This window comes from Homarus americanus, unplaced genomic scaffold (genome assembly GCF_018991925.1).
Source record: "Homarus americanus isolate GMGI-L3 unplaced genomic scaffold, GMGI_Hamer_2.0 scaffold16430, whole genome shotgun sequence".
Classification (NCBI taxonomy): domain Eukaryota; kingdom Metazoa; phylum Arthropoda; class Malacostraca; order Decapoda; family Nephropidae; genus Homarus; species Homarus americanus.
This window is the reverse complement of record NW_024729259.1, coordinates 9,296,592-9,308,350: the sequence shown is the minus strand read 5'-3', so window position 1 is coordinate 9,308,350 and position 11,759 is coordinate 9,296,592. Positions and strand designations below refer to the sequence as shown.

The window sequence follows — 11,759 nt, the reverse complement described above, 5'->3', positions numbered from 1 at the left end:
CCAGCAAAGCATAACAGATTTCTTCGTCCGCAACCCACCACAGCCAGCCCAAACCAGTGATAGTGTGACAGTAGAAGATGATCTTTGAGGATTGGTTGTAAGCCCTGACAACTGTAAGTGACAGTGATGGTGATGCACCGGCAACAGGATTCACCTGAGGCCAGCCTGCTCTCTGCCTGGACCAGCCTTCATCCCACGTGCGCCGACCCATCTCTTCTACTAATGCAAGGTTCCACCTAACTTTTAGTTTTTCTAACTGAACCTTTTATTTTTCCTAACCTAACCTCTTCTATATTACTTGTTTTTTTCATACCATCATTAAAGTTAAGATAATTTTTACTACAACATAGTTGTGTTTAGTCAAAAAGTGGAGTTTTGGGGTCTGGCGGACTCTATTTCAATTAATCCCATATGTTATGTTATTCACTTTTATGCTTCCTCACTTTCCGGACCTCTTGGGTTACATTATCCGTTGTAAAGTGAGGGTTGACTGTATTTTTAGTAATGCACGGAATTGAGATTGTAATTGCAAGTGGGGTTGCAATTTTTGGAGGCGCTTCATATGTCTGATTACATAAATGTGTTATTTGTCAATTTGTAGGTGAAGATTTTATCCTCATAGATGTGTTTAACATTTCACTTACAGGCAAATGCTGTTAAAAAGCCTAAGTAGGAAGCATATTCCTTTATTACTTAATATCTGACCAGTATGGGGAGGATCATTATGTCTCCTGGTCATAGTGGTCGTGGGAGGGTGGTCCAGCAGGCCATGGTTTTTTTTTTTGGGGGGCCACGGACGATATGCAATTGACTTTGTTCGGTCGGACGTTAATCGGTGTATGACTGTATATTGAATACAGTGGTCCTCGTTAAGGGAACACAATTGTCAGAAGGCTTCTGTTAACCTAAAATTTTGTAAGCCAAACCATTGTTTTAATGGGATTTTGTAGTGGGTTCCAGCTACTGAATTACATAAAGTAAAATAATGGCAGAGTATACCTTTTGAGGTGTGTATATGTCAAGGGGCTCATTGATGATGATGATGGTGATGATGATGGGAATAGAAGTGGGTGGAAGAGAATCACTTATGCTTCATGCTGTCATTTCACCCATAAAATTTAAGTTCACTAGGTGTACCCAAGATTATTTTCTTTTAAATCAACACTGCACTGCGCTATATATTTGTCAATATGTTAAATAAATTTCAGAATGACCAATTTGTACTGTAAAATGTAAAATAGTTTATGTCAAGAGAGCCACAGCAAGATGTTACCTCATTGACCAGAGATAAACTGACGCCTTTGTTGGGTGAGTAAGTGGCTGATTGGTACCAAAAAATAGTTCTGTACTGCAATTATGTTAAATAAGTGTTAAAATTAATAAAATTTTAGGTGTCTTGGAAAATTGTTGAATAGTAACCTTTCTTGATATTTACTCCAATTTAACGAATGTGAAGCCCTAGAAATGATTTCTGTATTGTGGACTAATTTTCCAGCTGGTGAGAAAGCCAAAGTATGTCGTAAACATTTTCGTAAGAATTTCGTTAACCTAATTGAAGATTCTGGGGAAGGTATTCATTAACCGTGATTTAGTTAAGCGTCATAATGAGGAGGAACACTGTAAAATAAAAATACAGAGATCGGTGATGTTCTCTTCCGCTCACCACTAACCTCACCGAATTTAACAAGACCACTCTTATGATATGAAAATAAGAAATGTTTATTAAAATTTAGAGGGCGGCAATTATGTAAGTTGCAGTAAGGAATGATTGCCAGATGCAATGTTCAACTCCCTTTACAGCTCTTTCAAATTGGTCATTTGTCAATGAAAACAAGATCATAAGTGAGAAACAATATAAACGTTGTGATGTCAATGGTAAGAGAAACAATTGAGACCCCTGCAATTGTGTAAATGAGGCAGAAAGTCAAATCAGCAACCTGGGACTTGGTCACAACTTTTTAGGATGCCATATGGCAGCAGGGTCTACCATTGGACAAATACATTATTCTCTTCAATATATTCCCAGGCGTGTAGTACCTCCTTGTTTGATAGCTGCTTCACTACCTAGATGCCTACAGTAGGTTGGAGGAGTTCTCAGGGGGACTAAAGAGGATCTATATGTGACCGGGCAGGGTCGATCACAGATGTTGCACATGTGGGGGCTACGTTTAGTGCAGGAGGAGGCGGGCAAATATTTTCTGGCGTGGCTCTTATCTGCCTCGTTATGTAGTCAGGCTAACTCGAAAGTATTGATACCTTCTTGTGTGATCCTCCGTTGCTATGGTGTGGGAGTAATCGCTCCCCAGGTGAGGGTCGATTGGCACTTTTTCAGGTTTGTCTTAAGACTATCCTTATACCTTTTCAGTTTCCGCTAGCATTACGCTAATATTTGTTAGGTGACTGTAAAGTAGCTGCTTTGGCAGTCTACTGTCTTCCATACGGGTTAACATGGCCAGTCCAGCATAGGTTCTTATGGGTACGGTAGCCTTTGATGCTCGCACAGTTGGTGTCAGCAAATACTGGCATTTGTTCTCTTGTCTTCCCAGCTTGAGGATGGAATGTAGACTACAGGAAAGTTTTCAAGTGCCTTGAGGTGCCTCCTGTATGACCCCTGTCCCACTGCCATATAGCAGGCTTGATGCACATCTGATCCGATGAGGAATTTCTTCATCGATGTCGGGCGGTGGTGGACAGGTGGGAGCCGAGATACTGAAAGTCCGGAACGCTAGAGAGGGTAGTACCGCTAAAACTGGATGGATGGTAGAGATGTGGCTGAACCAAGGGCAGACTGAAAGAGAATTTGAGTCTTATGTACATTCATCTCATGGTCAAAGTGTACATAAGATTCGCGAGGTGTTCAGGATTCATGTAGGTCGCTTTCAGTGTGAGCGACAAGGTGAGGGCTGTCTGCCTACTGAAGTTCAGTAATGGAAACTGCCTACACTTTTGTTCCTGCCTGAGTCATCTTATGTTGAAAAGACCCTTCATCTGGTAATCGATGTCAGCCCGGCCAGCTAAATTGGTGCTGGGTCTTTATATGGAAGGCAGCCAAGAAATGGAAAAGAGAGTGGTGCCAGTACACATCCTTGTTTAACCCCTTTGGCGGGGGGAAGAACTCAGAGTGCCGCTTCATAACATTGTGGGAATTGCCTCACAATGGTGATGAATTTTGTAGGCAGTCAAAACGGCTGAGGGTCCACTAGAAGAGCTTCTTGTTGACCGTGTCGGAGGCCTTGTTAGGTCGATGAAAGCCATGTACATGTCACAATGCTGTTCTCTGCACTTTTTCTGTATCAGGCAGGCAGCATAGATCATGTTAGTGGTGCCAGTGTGATGATCTAAAGCCACATTTAGATTCTGGGAGGAAGTTTTCCGCCTCAGAAGTAGTCTGTTTAGAAGGGATTTGGGTGATAATCTTGCCAGTTACAGACAGCAGCGAGACCCGGCCAGTAGTTGCTACAATCTGACCGGTCTTCCCTGTTCTTATAAATAATGACGATGGAGGCGCTCTTTGATCTTGGGGGATTTCCTCCTTACCCATATATTCTCCCGGAGAGTGGAGATGGCTGGTAAGCAGAGGTCCTCCTGATTCATACACCTTGGCTGGATTCCATCAGGCCCTGAGGTTTTGTTATTTTTCATCTCTTTTGTGGCAGTAGCTACCTCATCCAGGGATGGAGGATAGCTGAGGTGGGTCAGCTCTGGATGCTGAGGGACCTGCTAGTAGTCAGGACATCCACATCGGTGTTTCAGTTGAGCAGTGAATGGTAGTGCTCTTTCCAGCACTGGGAGGCCTTCACCGCCCCAATTATGGAGTTTCTGGTGGGGAACGGAGGGCGCTGCTTCATGAGTGGATTGGCCTATGAAATGTTTTTTAGTGAATTGAAAATCGCCATATTCAATAATAATAATAATAATAATAATTAACGGTTTATTGAAGAGCTTGGCAGCCAGAAGGCTGAAAATATACAGTTACATATTTGGGGAATGGGTTTCGAATTACAAATAATATACAAGTAACATGTGACACAAATAAGATATATAATAACTAGATGGGGAAAAGCCAAACTACAGTTCATTTCAACATAGTGACAGTGCAAGGAGTAGCGCTTACTGGGAGTGAATACACTGGTTTATTATAAGTTATTGATAATTTTTGCTATGGTTGCTCATCTGCAAGTTTTTGTTCTTCACTTGCTTTTCTTTTTAAGCCAGCGTTCTCTTAGATTAAGTGGGTTCCTTCTGGGTCACCGTTTCTTCTGGGAGGTATCAGTTTGGTCCGAGAATGAGGACTGTTCCACCAGTCAGTTAAAGCAGCTTTTTTATCATCAATGAGTACATTGATTGCCTGGTCATTTTCATCAAACATGTCTTGGTGTATTCTTTGATCTGGCCGAGAGGGTCTCTGCAGGTTTTTGTCATGACAGTGTCTGGAATATACCATTCGGCAATGGATTTGGATTGTTTGTTGTCGGGTAACTTTATCAGCCTATGTTCGAATCCGTTTCTTGAAAACATGTGCTACCGCTGGATCCTCCAGACGCTTATTGTTAAAAACCTCTTCTGGAGGCTTTCGCCTTTGCCGCTTTGGGGTGACGGAAATGAGGGTTTCTGGCTCTGACGAAGCTGATGATCAGTGCGTTGCAGTGGTCTGAGACACGATGGCTCGGGTGATGAGGACATCTCGGCTGTCTCTATCTCTGACAATGATGTAGTCAATGAGATGCCTGTGTTTGGAAAGTGTTGCTACTTAACCCCTTGAACTTGTTATTCTGCCTAAACAAGGTACAGTAGTACCCCGATTACATGGGGTCAATTGAACTCTACAGGGTACCGCTAAGTGAAATCGACAGAATGGAACAACAGAACATATGGGATTAATTCCAATAGAGAGGCTGGCCCTAACCCCAAAATCCTACTTTTTCCAACATAATACTTATGTTCTAGTAAAATAACATCTTAATTTTATGATGGTACATGCACACAATTAATACTTAAGAGAAATAGGAGAAATACAGTCATCAAGAATTCATTCAAATAATTCTAACTCCTTTCCCTCTCACACTACATGCTGGCTCTTCCTGAGAAATTTTGGGGAAACCACTAGATTTTAATAAATAATACCTCAAACTAAAGTTAGATAATATAATTGACATTGCTGGATTCCTTGTAAGATCAGGAATATTTTGAATATAATGTCTTATATTTTGCACAAAAGATAACATATTTACCAGAGTAAACATTATATCTAAAATTTGTATGTCTAATGCAAATCTATGATGTTTATATTCAAAATGATCATCAAATTGTAAGAATTCCAGCAATGTAAATTATATTCTGGCCGGGTAATTTGTATGGAATTTATGGAGCTAAAACAAAATCTTCAGTTAATAAAAAAATATTCTTCACGCACACTATCTGTCAATCAAAGTATTCCCCACCTTGCCTCCCTCCTTCCAACTGCTACCAGATGATCGGGTCCATGCTCCAACCCTCCCTCACCTCTACCAACCCTCCTACAAGAGAAATGTTGGGTGAAGAAATAGATTTTAACATTTAGTATTAAATAATACTCAGATTAAAGTTGGGATAATATAATTGACATTGCTGGATTCTTCTAAGACCAGGAATATTTTGAATATAAATGTCATGTATTTTGCACAAAAGATAAGATATTTACTCAGAATAAACATATATCTAAAATTTGTATGTCTAATGCAAAATCTATGATGTTTATATTCAAAATGATCATCAAATTATAAGAATTCCAGCCCATATCATCTAGATTTATTTTTTTTAATATATTTATTCAACCAAACATTTATATAAACTTATTCTGGATTATTTTAGTAAAGAAATGGAGTTTCTAACTTAATTAGAACTGCATTTACGGACATCGGTAGTTTAGACTCGAGGAAAACATCCTCAGCACCCAGAAATGTTCTGGGAAAGTGGTCTAGTGTCCGCCTGTGCAAGATGCCTAGTTTAGACGACTGGAAATTTTTCCCAGTAACCAAAAAGATTCCGGTATAAGAATTTTTCCAGATTTGGGAAGAGTTTTTTGGTTTAGTAAATCTTCATCCTGGAAGTACTCTGTACCAATTGTTCTGGCTAATGGAGATATTACTGTATTATTTTACTTTTTTAGTACAGTATTGGACAGAAGTTCTTGCTATAACGATAATTGTGTTCTTGTAAAATATCGTTATAGAAAATCATAGAATAGAAATAACAGGGATAGTGGAGAAAATAGGTTAGGTGCAGATTACTCTAAATCTAAAAAATTTAGTGAGTTAGCCAACACAAGGATAGCACAGTCTAAATAAATGTTACATTCATATCTATTAATGAAATCATACATTAAATGTAACGACTTAACTTGATGGGGGAGAAGGGTGATTTTGAGGTTGATAAAATCGAGCTTCTTCAAGTGTTATATCCTTTCTTTACGATTATCACCGGAATTCATCACCAGAACGCTTGTTGATATTCTTCTTTACTATATTCACAGTTAATACAGTACCACAAAATTGGAGAAATAGTAAGCAAAAATCGCTATATAAAAACAAGCTGCTAAGTATACAAATATCGCCTTAATTCATAAATCGCGTAGAGCAAATTCGAGTATCAAAACACGCGTTAATAGCAGAGAACTCACTGTATGTACATTTAAAGAAATATTTATGTTTGCACAGTAATTATATACAGAGGTGTCTAACTTACAACTGGGTTAGGGACCCAAATCCAGTTCGTGAAGTCCGACATAAATAAAAAATAAAATAAAAAAATTAAAAAAATAAAAAAATCTACAATGAAATACAGTACAGTAAAAGTAATAAATAATGAAGAATGATACAGTGTGACTGAGCACTTACCTTAATGTAGTCTGCTGAATGCACACGGGCCCCATAATTTTTTTAATTATACATGGAGACTATATTGAACTTCAAATCGCTTTCGTATAGAAAATGCGACGTCTTTTTGAAAAAAATTTTTTAGGTTTAACTGCAGCGGGTCAAGATGTCCTGACGGTCAGAAGTTCAGAGCAGGTCGTAAATAATGATGAGTTGAGGTAGTGAAGTCGAGGACTACCTTGTATACGGGTGTGTCCTCGTTAACGTAAATTTACTTAAAATGTTTCGACATGCTTTGGCTTGCTCACCGGTTGGAAGATTAGTCCACCAATACAGAAATTGGTTCTAGGGCTTACATTCGTTAAAATTGAGTATAATAATTTTCTAAGTTTTATATTCAAATTTTTTTGTCATTTTAACACTTGTTTAATAATTTCAGTACAGGGAACTAGTTTTTGGTGCACCCAATGACTTCACTCACCCACCAAGGCCTCAGTTTCTATCTCTGTTCAGTGATGAAACATCTTGCTTGGGGTCTTTGAACATTGTGTATTTTTACGTTTTACTGTACAATTATTATTCTGAAATTTATTTAACATATTTTGATAATATATAGTGCAGTGCAGTGTTGATTTAAAGAAAATAATCTTGAATTACACCTATAGTGAACTTAAGATTTTATGGGTGAAATGACTGGCATGAAGCATGGGGTGATATTCTTCCACCCCCACTTCCTTCTCTTTTCCCTTTCCTCCACCCCCACTTCTAATCCCATCATCATCATTATCAACCAGGAGCCTTTCATACACACCTCAAAGTAAGTGTACTTTTACTGCATTTTTTTGTACTTTGTATGTAATTTTCGGTGAGCTGGAACCAATTACTCAAAATCCCATTGAGTAACGGTTTCGTTAACTAAATTTTCGTTTAACAAACTACCTCCTGAATGAATTGTGTTCAGTAACCTAGGACCACTGTGTCCCAGACCAGAAAAATACAGTATAACCTGTGTTGGTCTTCTCCACCCAACGCACTAACCATGTGGATGCGGCTAAACATAGTGCACATCTTCATAAATGCCAGGAACCTTTATTCTCAGGCCAGGAGAAAGGTTTGGAGTGATTTTACTTCCCAATTGCTTTGTATCATTATTTATCATTTTTATAATATTTGTAAGTATTCACATGAGGCTTGAAGTAGTAGGTTTTACTGTATCATGTGTTTGAGGTGTCCCTGTAGGCTACCTTGGTGAAGGTCAGATACTACTTTCGCAAGGAGCGGACCCCGGTTCGATCCCCGGCAGGTGAAACTATGGGCAAGTTTTACGCCATTTACCTCTTTACCCAGCAGTAGTTGGGAACCTTGATTTTAATCGATTACGGATCATATTCCAGGATAATGATTAGCAGTGTAGTTGTGAGTTGTTCTGTCTTCCGGATTATTCCTTGACACTGGGTCATGCAACTTGTTAACTTGGGGGTGTAGTTGTTGTGTTGGGAACAACTTACACCTTGAACAAATAAATACTGCAGGTCCATGGGTGCCATCCTCGCCGGCCACCAGGGGGCAAATATTAAATATTGTAGGTGTGGGCGTATTAATGGAATTAATCTCAATTAGCGACCTAGTTCACTAAATCTATGGAAAAATATCAGAAATGCCTTCGCTATATCAAGAGTTCATTATATCGATTCCACTCAATCGAGTATACAGTTTCTCCCAGACTTAGTCAAGTTGGGGACCCAAATCCAGGTCGAAGTAGAAAAATGCTTAAATAATACATGAAAATCTAAAAATGAGTGTTCTTTTTTTTCTTCTCAGCACCACAAAACTCAATTTTTAAGCTTGTCAGATATTTGAAGTGAATTACTAATGAAAATTCTGTCAGTACACAGCGCAATCACTGACGTTGGGACTCAAATACTCTACTTAATTTGACAAAATTTTCACGACTGAGGGTCGTAATCGAGTAGGTCGTAAGTCAGAGTAGCTGTACTATGGCATTTAGGACAGTATTGTTTGATATTTTAATTTTTAGTTGTGCTAGGAAAACTATTTGAAACTTTAATTGTAAATTAAAGTTACAGCATGTAAGTCGACATTGTTTCAATTGTAAACTCAAGATGGCAATGTTGGTAGGGGAGCGTTGGACTCGTGAATTTTTAACTGTTCTTATATATTTTAGTATTACTGAATTATACAGATATTTTATTTTATTTTTTTGTTTAACAGATAATAAAAATTCTTTTCCAGGCCAAGAACACTCTTAACAAGGCAACTCTAAATGGGATATTTATTATTGTACCAAGAAGAGGAGAAAAGTCTATAGAATATATGAAAACTTGTTTGAGAAATTTAACCTCTGTTTCAGGTAACGGAGAAATTGATAATTTGGAGCAGAGTACTTAAGAGGAGGTAGAAAGTACATTTTCATCAATGTTGGCTTTGGGAAGAAGAAGAAAGACAATAATCAGCATAATGGCACTCTAGAGCTAAATAGGGTTTGAAGAGGAAGGCTTCAGCAGAGAGTAAAGATCAAGTACAAAAGTAAAAAGAAGAAGAACAAGGAAAACCAAGACTTTAAAGACAAGGGTTCTATATGTCATATTCATTTAGACTTAATTAATTGTCATAAGGGTAAGGTTATTAGCCACATTCTCTTTAAATGTACAGTATCATATTTACAAACCATTTATTTTACCTAAAAGTCAGTATCAACTGCAAATAAGAAATATTAAAATTCATCAAATGCAGAGCATTCTTCTTTAAAATACTAAACTTGAACCTTCACTTCAGGAAAGTCAACCAACCTTAAATAACCTGTCTAGTTCTTTAGTAGTATGACACCAGCAATCTTTTCTATGATTGGATTGGCGAATGTCAGACCAAGCTGAATTATCAACTGGAATGGGTTGTATTTAGCAAAATATTATATGTTATGATCTAACGAATTGGTTCCAGAACCTCGTCAATTATAGCATTCATTCCATAGGATTAACTGCCTCCTGGCCCCAAATACATACCACTTAACACTGAAAAAATTCTGTGGAAAATGTAAAAATACTGGTACTTTATCTTACCTTAGTGTTATTCAGCATGCAGGTACTCCTTAAACACTGGCACAGCACTATCACTTCCACTGGGAGTCTTGGCTTTTAGGTCCTCAAACAATTGTTTAGCCTTCTCACAAATTATTAGCTTCACTTAATGTTACTAACTGCCATTTCTTTTCTCCTTTATCCACACTAAGAGTAAATTTTCTCCCTTCTTCAACCATTCACCTGCTTTGCTAAGTCTAAAGATTCCTTAGCCACTTGCACGTTTTTAACTCCTTTTTATTCTTCAAAATCGTATATATATCGATTTAGCCATCCCATACATCACTAAGTTGCACGTTTCTTCCATTCTCACGTTTCTTTATATATTTCTTTCTTAGTTTCAGGGTTGATTAGCTTTCTACCTCTCTTTGGACGATTCATTGTTACAATTGTATACTTGTATAACAAAATAGTTATACAAATAACGCAATTTCACATCAAAAGCGAAATTTCAACATTGAGTGTGGTGCACTGGCTACACAGTGAGATAAAGATGGCGCCTGACGCTTGTTGTGGGTCGCGGTACAGCAATATTTATGCGCCAGGCTTAAATAGTCCTGCGTATTCATCCTCGCTCGTTGTAGGAGTTATGTATATAGCATTCTAATTTTATAAAACCGTTCGTTATAGGAATATTCGTAGTAGGATCCGTCATATAGCATACCCCACTGTACTATCAAATTATTTAAGAAAAAATTACACACGTCAAGATACATTGCCTGAGGAATGGTGTTAACTACAACCCGTAATAAGGAAGATAAATGTTCCTCTAGGGATACCTCAAAGTCCCAGACTCACGGCCTCAGTGTGACCATTAATATACTCAGATAGCCTTCAGCGCTCCATGGGCAGGAAAGAGAACGCCAGCAGGTGTCTATGGCCAGTAGGTAACACTTCTAGCTGACCGGAGACACGCGGTTTTGTGCACCCAGTGGTAAGAACTGATAACCACGCTGATGCTGGTCCCACGCGTAGTTGTCGGGAGCACCTGCTCACTCAAGAGATCTTTGCTACCCCCGCTAAACAGTGAAAGGCCTACACTGATCGGTCCAATGGCGACAATCGCCACCTCAATCATCAACGCAGTCTCAAACGGGTACAATCTCGCGAGTCAACTCGTCAACGCCGTCAACTCCAGTCAAGTGTTCTGACGGAAACCCTGAAATGAACTCACTGTTAGCTCTAGTTTCATTTTACCACTGCCCTATCTAACCCTGTCGAGATCGCATGAGACTTACTTGTTATACGGCACATGCTAACACAGGTGACTAGGCCACGGATTATTTCTAGGACGACTTCAGGACGCCTTTGTTTTAGATGAATCCTCCCTCAGATTGAGAGAGAGCCGCCAGGTTCCTTCAAGGCAAGTAATAGCCTACAGTACGTGACATATTTTCCCTAACTAATAACTCTTGGGACATCCGTAACATTATTCAGACTGATAACCGATCTATAATAATTTCAAATTCAATAATAGCCCCTTACCACATGAATGGCATCATTATTAATTCGTGAATTTAATATCATATAGGCCTAGTTCCGCAATTCTCGCTATGAGCAGGCAGCGCCTCCCTCAGATGACCTTGAACGCCAGTATCATGCTAATGGCGGGCATTTGAAATTACTCTTAAATATATATATATATATATATATATATATATATATATATATATATATATATATATATATATATATATATATATATATATATATATATATATATATATATATACATACATACATACATACATTTTACACTCACTTAACGCGGGTTCATCTCTAATCTGCATATATGTGCCTTGCCAAA

The 11,759-nt window shown here is 38.4% G+C and overlaps 1 protein-coding gene across 1 annotated transcript in view; it reads left to right on the top strand.

Annotated features, from left to right (window-relative positions):
• LOC121866569 (28S ribosomal protein S9, mitochondrial-like) overlaps positions 1-11,759 on the top strand; it is a 167,549-nt gene that overhangs the window by 121,525 nt on the left and 34,265 nt on the right. The gene's annotated exons all lie outside the window — the stretch shown is intronic.